Source organism: Cyprinus carpio, chromosome B3 (genome assembly GCF_018340385.1).
Source record: "Cyprinus carpio isolate SPL01 chromosome B3, ASM1834038v1, whole genome shotgun sequence".
In the NCBI taxonomy this organism is placed as follows: Eukaryota; Metazoa; Chordata; class Actinopteri; order Cypriniformes; family Cyprinidae; genus Cyprinus; species Cyprinus carpio.
The window spans coordinates 8,906,102-8,918,508 of record NC_056599.1 but is presented as its reverse complement, the minus strand read 5'-3'; positions in this window follow the sequence as shown (position 1 = coordinate 8,918,508).

The following is a 12,407-nucleotide window of genomic DNA, read 5'->3' as shown; positions in this document are numbered from 1 at the left end:
ATTCGAGATCTCGTGCGCTTGCCTAAAAGCAGGCGAAATAATTCTCTGTATTTATATCAGATGCGCATCATCATTAATTATGCGTAAAAAAAGATTTTTTATCGGGGGAAAAAATAACTAACCTTAATATATACTGCCCTTTTAAAAATCAAGTACCTTCTTCTTTAACTTTTCAAGTACCTTCTCAGAAATATGGCTGTTTTCAAGGGTTTTCCAGGACTTACATTTAAAAAAGTCAAATTCAAGTACTTCAAGCACTTTAAGCACCTTGTACGAACCCTGCTTGGAATATGACACATGAATACCATGAACTACAGATCAGATATGAGTTTTTGGTTTGCTTGCTCTGTCATTTATTTATGTGCTGTCCCATGTATGGCATTAATTTTGATAGATGAAGCCCTGTCTCAGCGCAGTGAGATCAGCATGGAATTCAGGAATTGCGACCCATTTTCCAGTAAGACTGATTTTCTTTTTACAAAAAAATATATATACATTTACAGTGAGTTAAATGCTTTTCCTTAAAGGGATAGTTCACCCAAAAATGAAAATAATCATTTACTCACCCTTGGGTTTGTCTAATGTCATATGTCCTTCTTTCTTTTTCGGACAACATAAGGAGATTAAAATAAAATGTCCCGAATGTGCTTGTCCATATAATGTCAGTCTATGGCAATTAACATCAAGCTTTTAAAATAGAAGCAAAAGTATAACAGAGTGGTCTTATGCATCATGTGTTGTATATTCCAAGTGTTCTGCGGGTATACAATAAAGTTTGGTGAGAAACAAACTGAAATTTTACATATTATTTAACAAATATCCTTCTTGATTGTTGGTCTCTGTGCATGACTGTGTTCATGTGTTCTCGGAATTGCACACAAGTTGTAAAAAAAAAAAAAATCAAGATTAATAAAAATGTGATAAAAAAACAACAATGCAATGTATAGAAATCCCCCAAAGAGTATCTGTGTACTTTTCTTCACTGAGTTGAATCTTCTTCACTGACTCTGGACCTGAGCTTCGGTTGACAGCTGACAGATGAACGTGATAACTTCCTGTTACAACGAGCACAGCAGATATATTTACCTCAGAGGACAGTGGTTGAGTTAGACTGAACTGCTGTGCTAACAGAGTCTCATGAACACATTCATGCACAAAGCCCAACAGTCAATAATATGTTGAGTTTGTTTCTCACCAGACCCTATCGTATATACCCAGAACACTTTGAATATATGGCACATGTCACATGGGACCTCTCTGTGATAATTTTAACTTAAAGGTGCCATAGAATGCAAAAATCACTTTTATAAGGTGTTTGAACACAGTTGTGTGGCCGCAGTGTGTGAAAACAACCAGCCTATAATGGTAAAAAACCACTCAATCATTGTTTCATAATCCCAAAAAATCATAAACAGTCTCTCCACACGAGCAGTTCTAGACTATGACATCATACTCTGGAAAAGTCCCGCCCATTTGTAACAATCTCTGCCCTATTAGCATATACACAGCCCTGAGTGAGAAGCTGCGGTCCGCCATTACCGTTTTCTTGCTGTAGCTGCTGAAGGTACAATGTCATCGCCAAAGAGCCATTAAAAGTGTCGTGTGACAGAGCTCCTGGCTTCCTGGGTCTCTGTAAGGTTAATTATTGCTAAAGCTACCATTGTCTCTGCCTGTTTTCACTAATGCTGCCTTCACCTGCTGCCAGAATGATCATGAATAGGAATGTGGTCGTTAAAAACTGTGTTTGTTAGCAATGTGATGTCAGTAACACAGTCACCACCAGTTAAACCGTAACACTGGTATGTGCCCGCTAGCATGTGCTCTTGAAGCTCCGCATTCCACTTAAATTTTAGGCAAAATCAACAAATATTTTTCATTTAAAAGGGACAAACACAAAAATCAGCACGTTTTGGCTCATACCCTAAAATGTGGCAATTTCAACAAGCTATAAAAAATTATCTGTGGGGTATTTTGAGATAAAACTTAAAATACACACAATTAAAAATATTGTTTCAATGCATTCTATGGCACCTTTAATAAGAGTTTATTTGTAATCCAACAGAAGTGTGTAACATCTGCTGGAATGACAAATAAACTCTTTCAGTGTTAAAATGTACTCTGTGAGTAATGTACATATGTCACACCTTCGAAAATGTTATTTTAACTCCAAAATGGAGGGAGTAATATATACTTTTCAGGAGTGTTAAATTTGACTCGTACTGAGTTTTGGCTTTTTTGCTGTGCAGCTTTGATGTGCTTCTGTGTTTATACGATCAACGCAAGCATTAAAGGGCTTCAGTTCATCTGTGAGGGAGGTGTTACAGGTTGGTGGTCAGTGTTTTTTAAATTAGTCTTCAATCCTCAGTTTGTAGTCAGTAAACATGATCACATTCAGCAGTCACAGCAGAAGTTACAGACTAAATTTAACTGAAGTCTATTCAAAAGTTGTATAAATATATTCTAAGAAGGAAGCTGTATTAAAGACAAAACAATGGTAAACACATTAATAAAATACTGGCTATTTCTGATGTGTTCACATTATTTTCTCCAACCCCTGTGCACTTAAAGGGATAGTTCACCCAAAAATGGAAATTACCCCATGATTTGCTCACCCTCAAGCCATCCTAGATGTATATGAATTTCTTCTTTCAGACAAATATAATCAGAGATATAATAAAAAAATGTCCTGGCTCTGCCAAGCTTTATAACGTGGGGGTCAGACTCAAATGAGAATTAAAATAGACGACTGTAACATTACTAGTCATGTAACATGTGAAATGATGTAAGATACTCACATCAGTGTGTTGAGTGTACAGTGTTTATCCTGCAGTAGAGCAGAGATCTGATTCACTCCTGCGTCTCCTAGTTCATGTTCACACAGAATCAGCTCTCTCAGGAGTAACGGGTTTTTACCCACAATTCCAGTCACATACTGACAGCCTTCATCTGAAGCAGGACCCAAAAACCTGCAGAGAAGAGAAGATGAAGCTGGAATCAATTCAGTGTGCATTGTATCACAAAACATTTAAAGATCATCAAACATTGTTTTTAACGAAAAGCTCTAGTTCAAGTTTAAACAGTTGAACATTTAAATATACAAATATTTTTAAGAAAGACAAAAGTCAAAAGTGAATTCTTTAAAAGTAACTCATGGCTCACTAGATCATATTCTCAAAAATCTGAAGATCTTTCTGGCTATTAAACAGGAGACGAGGAAAGTTAGCAAAGAGATAACTAGCTTGTGACAACTAAGCATTCATAGTGATATATTTAGTTGATCTTTTGATGCCGGCTCTTCCTATTATTATGTAGCAGAATTCACCAAACACTGGACTAACACAAATGACGATAAAGAGTCAAAGATGAATGTTTTTTGTCCTCTGTGTGCAACACCGTGCAACACAGGCATTAGTAATCAAACATATAGAGCATCGTAACAGACCAAACTAATAGAGCACATCTGCTCCAGTGGTTCCCAAACTGAGGGATAGTGTACAGTCAGCAGAATATTTTACAAAATAAACCTCTGCAGGGTGATAAAGACTACACTGTATCATTTACCCCACTTATCATGCGGCCATTTTCCAGATAAGTAAATAATTGAACACAAAATATTACACATAATATGACCTCAACATTAGCGATCCGTTATCAGTTGTAGCAGTTGTGTTTGTATCAATAACAGACCACTAGATGGAGCGACTGATGAATCAGAGTTGTTCTGCAGGAAGTCATGTAGAAATATAAATGAACGACGCATGGTTCTGCTCTAAGCGTCTACACCAGACACGAGCGGCTCGATTTGACAAAAACAAATAGAACTCAGTGTGATGTTTTTTCTGCTGTGGGATGCGACGCGATGCAACAACAAATCCATGACAACAAACTGATGCCCCGTTCTATTTCTGACGAACCCCAGCGCTCTGACACAAAGAACAATTTCAAAAATATTAAGTAGCACAAATGTTTACAACATTGATAATAATCAGAAATGGTTATTGAGCAGCAAATCAGCATTTTAGTATGATATCTGAAGATCATGTGACACTGAAGACTGGAGTAATGATGCTGAAAAATCAGCTTTGATTACAGGAATACACAGTAGCCTATATAGAAGGACATTCAAAAAAATCATCTCAACAAAAAATATTACAGTGTTTACTGTATTTTTAATAAGTAAATGTAGTCTTGGTGAGCATAAGAGACTTTCCAAAAAAAGAAGGGGCTTGGGGGGCCTTGAAAATATTTTTCTCTACAAAAGAGGGGCCTGTCAGAAAAAGTTTGGGAACCACTGGCCAACTCAAACACACAATATTTAATGTAATTCATACAGGCCCCACTTTTGAGAAAAACAATGGCACTATAAAAAAAAAAAAAAACTTTTAAGGTCTATGTCCAATTCCTCACTATTTCTAGTTATGTAAGGTTAAAACATTTTGCCTGTAATTTTTTTTCCTCATATCACAATATAATATCAATATCTCCTGGACAGTGTAAAATATTGTGATATGAATTTTAGCTGATATCGCCCACCCCTACTCTGGATAGTTTTATTTAACTGATGTCTGTGTTGATGCAACAATATTTCTGCCCATTATGAGAGGAACTGCAGGTTCAGATGCGTGTGTGTGTGTGTGTGTGTGTGTGTGTGTGTGTGTTATCACTGATCCTCTCCTGACACACATCACATGTTTGTGGTCTGTGATAGATCTGTTGTGGTAGATCTACAGTGTTGTGAAGAAATGTAAAAAAAAAAAAAATCATAAATATTAACTAACCAAACAACAAAACACCAAAAATAAATCACACTAAATATGTTTTTCATGAGAAATGTCCACAATAACACAATCATAAATGTTAACTATTGAGGCACCAAACTACTGAACACCAGCACATCTAGTGACCCAAAATGTCTGAATAAGCTGTAACTTTTAACACAACTAAACTGTGCTGACATTTATCATCAAAACAACAGCAGCTGCAGCATCTCATCTTTCTGTTTGATCATTGTCAACAACAAATTGTGTACCGTACAGAATTAGTGTAATAATATAATATAATATAATATAAAATAATGTAATTAAACTTTTATATAATATAAATAATTCACATGCGTATCATTTATTTAGCATTATTTCATCAGGTCTCACCTCAGAGTCTTGAGTTGACAGTTTGGATCCTGTAGTAAATCACTGAGCTGCTTCACTCCTGATGGTCCAGGATCATTTCCTGTGAGATCCAGCTCTATCAGGTGTGAAGGGTTTGATCTCAGAGCTGAAGACAGAGCTTTATAACCTTCTTTAGTGATACTGCAGTCTGAAAGTCTATTAAAAAAGATGTTATTCTTCCTTATAACACAGATTGTCACACAAGTACATGTTCTAGAATGAAGAAAATAAAAAGATGTACTGCGGGAATTTTGGCCTGAATGGACTCTTTTCACAGTAAAGCTGTGTAAAGTTATATACTGGTGAACGTAAACTACAACAAATGCAATTTTTCCATTTTCATTTTCCACAATTATATCATACACAATCAAAAAAAAACAACCAACCAGAGATTACAGTACTTTACAAATACAAGCTTTTGTGAAGATCCTGGATAAAATTAAAATTGCATCTATAACAGTTCACTGGCATATTAAAAGTGATACTGTCAATATATAATGTAATATTTTTGAGTTATAAGATTTTAATAACAGCGCTATGTCACAATTATTCAACCCTTATTCAACATTGCTGTTTTACTTGGCAGTCTATGGGACAGTCAAAAGCCTCCAGGTTTTCATCCAAAATATCTTCAATTGTGTTCCAAAGACGAACAAAGCTTTTACGGGTTTGGAACGACATGGGGGTAAATTTTCATTTTGGAGTGGAGTATCTCTTATCTCTTGTTTGCATGGTGGGGAATAAAATAGTCTAAAAACACAATTAAGTCTTTAGAAACTCTATTAAAAATAGAATTAGCTTGAGCTGTTACACATACACACAGTTAGTCCATGCATGTGCTGAAGTTGAGTAGCAAGACAAGTATAGCCTTCATGTTAAGACACCTTCCTGAATACCACTCTTGATCAAGAAGAACAAAAGGCCTACTTGAACTTGATAAAATTCATTTGTGTAGACCTGTGGAGCTCTGGAAGAATGTTTTATGGAGTGATGTGACCAAACTGGAACTTTTTGGACCCATGGATCAGCGATATGTCTGCTGCAAAAAGACAAGCTCATAAGCAGAAGAACACCATCTCCATCGTCAAACTTGGAGGTGGATCAGTGCTGTTATGGGGTTGCTTTACTGCAGCAGGAAGTGGAAATCATGACTGTATGAAGGACATCATGGATTCTTTGAAGTATCAGGCCATTTTGACAAGAATTGTGATGCCTTTTGGTGCAAAGACTGAAGCTGATGATCAATGGACTTTCCTGCAGGACAGTCATCACAAAGTACACATCCAAATCTACTTCTGCTTGGTTCAGGGATCAGTCATAGAATGTTCTTGAGTGGCCTGTTCATGTTCAAATAATTTTGAACATGAATATTTAGAGCCAATTTGAATTTCATCATGATTCATCAATGTTCCATTCTCAGAATCACACAAAAGTCAAAATGTCTTGCAGGTCTAATAGTTTACTGATGCCTTTGTTAAACTGTTTTCATGAAATGCTGTTCTCGGTAGCAAAATGTCTTGCAGGTCTAGGGGGTTGAATTATATTGATTGCAACTGTATTATAACCAGTAATCTATCTCACCGCATTAAAAATACAATTTATAATGATTAGAAGAGATATGACAGAGTAATCTATCTCACCGCATTAAAAATACAATTTATAATGTATTACACCATTAAGATATTAACATTTCCCATCATCTCAAAAATCAATCTGTTTTGTCAATATTTTATAAATGTATCTACACCAACACACCAATTTCACATCTCTGACCCATTCCTTGTGACACAGCATCAGTTTACAGACCAGCTGGAGCTTTACATTGATTCATGTTTAGATTAACCAAATTCAGACCTGAGTATCTGTAGTGTCTGTGAATTTCTCAGCAGACTGGAGATTTCTGTCACTCCCAGAGTCTCCTATTTGATTCCTGCTCAGATCCAGCTCTGTCAGATTTGAAGGATTTGAATTTAGAGCTGCAGTCAGAACATGACACCCTCCTTCTGTGATACAGTTGTTCTTCAGACTGCATAAAGAGAAAACACTTCAGTTTTAATCTGAATATTTACCAGTATGTTTCAGCTGACAGTTGACAAATACTGCTGCTGATGATGATAGCCACATTACAAAATTCACGTTTTTTTCAGTCAGCAATCTCTTATATAAGACACACAAAAAACACCCAGCAGCAAGAATTTAAAAATGTCCTTGTAACATTGAAATAATGTACATCAGTGTGTAGAGTGTACAGTGTTTATCCTGCAGTAGAGCAGCGATCTGATTCTCTCGTGTAGAACATTGAGATCCAGTGATCTCTGTCTACTCATCGTGCCTAGATCTAGACTTAAAAAAAACGAGGTTCATGGTCATTTGCATTTAGAAACGCCTCCAATACACCATATATGGTGACAACACCTCCCTTTATAAATCATGTGAATGTATAATGTCCTCACCGAAATCATGGAAAAAGAAAGCAGTACTGACTGAGAAGCCATTCTGTGCTCTCACTAAACAGATCAGCGCTCTTTGAAAACACGTTCTCTGCACAGCGCATGGTTTGTTTAATCTTCCAGCAAAGCAAGATCAATGACACTATAGCTACATTTCAAATTACTTCCCAGCTGCACGGCAAAAAAGGCTTATCTTACTTAGTATTTTTGTCTTGTTTTTAGTTAAAATAATCAAGATGCATTTACTATATAAGCAAAAATATATTTAGTCTTGCATACACACATCTGTGCATATGCACTGTTGATAAATGAGGGCCCTGTAATGTAGAGTTCATGCTGGAATTAAAGCCTGCAAATTTCACTGAGCTGAAACAGTTCTGTCCTCAATTCTGTGGGAAATTATCTAGGTCCATGTTAACAGATGGATCTGAATTCCAACCAAACACTAATGATTGTCACAAAAACTTACCTCAGTATCTCTAGTTTGCGATTAATATTCTTCAGGCCAGTGCAGAGGAGCTCCACTCCTGAATCCTGCAGATTATTATTGTTCATGTTCAGCTCTTTCAAATTAGTATCTGATCCAAGAACTGTAGCCAGAGCTGGACAGCTTTTGTCTGTTAAGCCACAATCATTTAACCTACAAGAGAAATAAATAAAATCACAGAGTTAGATACATGTAATACATTTGTTAAATACAAAAAATAAATGTATACCAATTATTTTTAGATGAACAGTAAATACACTGCATATATATTAGAATTGTATTGATTCAAATTTTCTACATAAAACAAACTAGCATGCTTGAATAAAACTTAATAAAATATGTAAATGAATATTAGTTTTATAATAACATGATGTGTTTCTTCTGCAGCTAACTAAACAGCTTGTTTTGCTGAAAATAGATATTTTTACATAAAACCCATGTAAATCTAATAAAACAGCACTGCACTTTAATTCCAAAGGACTGCAGTTTTTTTTAAAAAAAAAACAGTTAAATCAAAATGTGTTTTGATTTAACCCTAAAAGAGATATATACTTATAATTAGGGTGGGTGGGGGGTGATCGATACAGTATAGTATCGCGATATTTTCCGCAGCAATACTGAATCGATACATGGACTGCAAGTATCGATCTTTTAGTATACTATTTGGTAGAATAATAAAATCAATTCCTTGACAATCCACTAGATGGTGGTGTTGAGTTTTTTTTCTGGTGAGGTCAGCTGGGTCACCTTCAGCATGCAGTAAGTTAGTAAAATAAAGATGATGAGATCACGGAAAGTTATCAGAAGGACATGTGTTTGCACTGCGGACCATCAATACAATAAAACTTCACATTTTAGAGTGGCCTTTTATTGTGGCCAGCCTAAGGCACACCTGTGAGGTGGATGGATTATCTCGGCAAAGGAGAAGTGCTCACTAACACAGATTAAGAAAGATTTGTGAACAATATTTTAAAAATGGGGGAAAAAACAAAAGTGTTGCGTTTATAATTTTGTTCAGTGTAGGTATGCACCGACATCCGCAAATTATCAAAGAGAAAAATGGCCAAAAATGCAAGCAAAAAAGATAGGCTACATATAATAATAATAATAATAATAATAATAATAATAATAATAATAATATATATGGCAGTGTTCAGAGAGCATGTTTCACTCTCCTCGTCACTGCGCGGTTTGACGCTCCTCTCAATATTCCGCTCTATGAATGTGCGTTCTGCTCGACTTAACGTTCATGCTCACTGGAAAAGCAAAATCTGCTCAAATAACACGCAGACAGAAAATTTATATGCTGTATACTTGCTCCTGTTTGCAGTAGCGCTACTGTGCTGTAACATGGTGTACAGCTGTACTGGGCAATGCTGGTAAAATGATGCTACCTTCAGTGACACTGTGATCTGATAATAATAACTTTGCAGGACTATAATTATTTGGATAATTACAGGTCCTTCTCAAAAAAAATAGCATATTGTGAAAAAGTTCATTATTTTCCATAATGTAATGATAAAAATTAAACTTTCATATATTTTAAGATTCATTGCAGCCCAACTGAAATATTTCAGGTCTTTTATTGTTTAAATACTGATGATTTTGGCATACAGCTCATGAAAACCCAAAATTCCTATCTCAAAAAATTAGCATATTTCATCCGACCAATAATAGAAAAGTGTTTTTTAATACAAAAAAAAGTCAACCTTCAAATAATTATGTTCAGTTATGCACTCAATACTTGGTCGGGAATCCTTTTGCAGAAATGACTGCTTCAATGCAGCGTGGGCATGGAGGCAATCAGCCTGTGGCACTGCTGAGGTGTTATGGAGGCCCAGGATGCTTCGATAGCGGCCTTAAGCTCATCCAGAGTGTTGGGTCTTGCGTCTCTCAACTTTCTCTTCACAATATCCCACAGATTCTCTATGGGGTTCAGGTCAGGAGAGTTGGCAGGCCAATTGAGGACAGTAAACCATTTACCAGTGGTTTTGGGCACTGTGAGCAGGTGGCCAGGTCGTGCTGAAAAACGAAATCTTCATCTCCATAAAGCTTTTCAGCAGATGGAAGCATGAAGTGCTCCAAAATCTCCTGATTTGCATCTGCATTGACCCTGCCCTTGATAGAACACAGTGGACCAACACCAGCAGCTGGACCAGTGGACCAGACCATCACTGACTGTGGGTACTTGACACTGGACTTCAAGCATTTTGGCATTTCCTTCTCCCCAGTCTTCCTCCAGACTCTGGCACCTTGATTTCCGAATGACATGCAAAATTTGCTTTCATCCGAAACAAGTACTTTGGACCACTGAGCAACAGTCCAGTGCTGCTTCTCTGTAGCCCAGGTCAGGCGCTTCTGCCACTGTTTCTGGTTCAAAAGCACACGCCTGTGCACGGTGGCTCTGGATGTTTCTACTCAAGACTCAGTCCACTGCGTCCGCAGGTCCCCCAAGGTCTGGAATCGGTCCTTCTCCACAATCTTCCTCAGGGTCTCGGTCACCTCTTCTCGTTGTGCAGCATTTTTTGCCACACTTTTTCCTTCCCACAGACTTCCCACTGAGGTGCCTTGATACAGCACTCTGGGAACAGCCTATTCGTTCAGAAATTTTCTTTCTGTGTCCTACCCTCTCACTTGAGGGTGTCAATGATGGCCTTCTGGACAGCAGTCAGGTCGGCAGTCTTACCCATGATTGCGATTTTGAGTAATGAACCAGGCTGGGAGTTTTTTTAAAAGCCTCAGGAATCTTTTGCAGGTGTTTAGAGTTAATTAGTTGATTCAGATGATTAGGTTAATAGCTCGTTTAGAAAACCTTTTCATGATATGCTAATTTTTTGAGATAGGAATTTTGGGTTTTCATGAGCTGTATGCCAAAATCATCAGTATTAAAACAATAAAAGACCTGAAATATTTCAGTTGGTGGGCAATGAATCTAAAATATATGAAAGTTTAATTTTTATCATTAAATTATGGAAAATAATAAACTTTTTCACAATATGCTAATTTTTTGAGAAGGACCTGTATTTGGATAATTAAAAAAAAATAAAAAAAAATAAAAAAAATCCAACAACTTAAATCTGATTCTGTTACATTGAAGTGAATTAATAATATATTGATATTTAATATTAAGGTAACACTTTACAGTAAGGTTCCATTAATGTTAATGTATTAACTAACACGAACAAACAATGAACAATACATTACAGTATTTATTAATCTTTCTTAATGTTAGTTAATGAGAATACAGTTGTTCATTGTTAGTTCATGTTAATTAAGAGTGCATTAACTGTTAACTAGCACAACTGTTGATTTTAATAATGAATTAGTAAATGTTAAAATTAATTTGAACTAAGATTAATAAATTCTTAGATTGTAAATTAAAGTAGTTAACTTTGTGAACCTTATTATAAAGTGTTACCAATATTAACATAAATTCTGTCCAGTTTTATTGTGTTACTTTCAGTAAAATTGTCCTGTATTTTTTTACCTTGTGTTTTTTTTAAAATTCAGTATCATTAAAATTGAGTTAAATTTAAAAAGTCTTACAAAAATAAATGTATATTATTTAATAAAATAATAAATAATCATTACAAAGCATTTTCTGTTTTCAGCCAAGTGCTTCCAGAATTTTCGGTTTCCATTTCGGCCCAGAATTTTCATTTCGGTGCATCACTAGATGTAAGACTACAATGTTTTATTTAATTTAATTTAATTTAAATTTAACAGTAATTTTCTCTCAAGCACTGAAATATTGCAATATAATCTCAATATATTTAAAAATCGCAATAATATTGTATTGTGACACAAGTATCGTGATAATATCATATCGTGAGGCCTCTGGTGATTCCCACCCCTACTTATAACTGGTATATGGTTAATTATCACTATAAATCAGGGGTGTCCAAGCCTGCTATGTATCAATGTAGATTAATACAATTTTAAGATGAGAACAAAACATGACAAAATATATTAAATAACTTACAGAGCTCTTTTGGAGGTTTTGATGACTGCTGATAATCTAATGAGACACTCGTCTGATTTCTTGAATTTCTGAAGCTCAAACACCTCCAGCTCCTCCTCTGATGTCAACAACACAAAGACCAAAGCAGACCACTGGGCAGGTGAAAGATCAGCAGATGAGAGACTTCCTTTGCTAAGGTGGGTCTGAATGTCTTCCACCAGAGTTTGGTCGTTCAGTTCATTCAGACAGTAGAACAGATTGATGGATCTCTCTGGAGACAGATTAGATTCAAATTTCTGCTTGATGTACCGAACTATTTCCTCTTTGCTCTGCTGATTTCC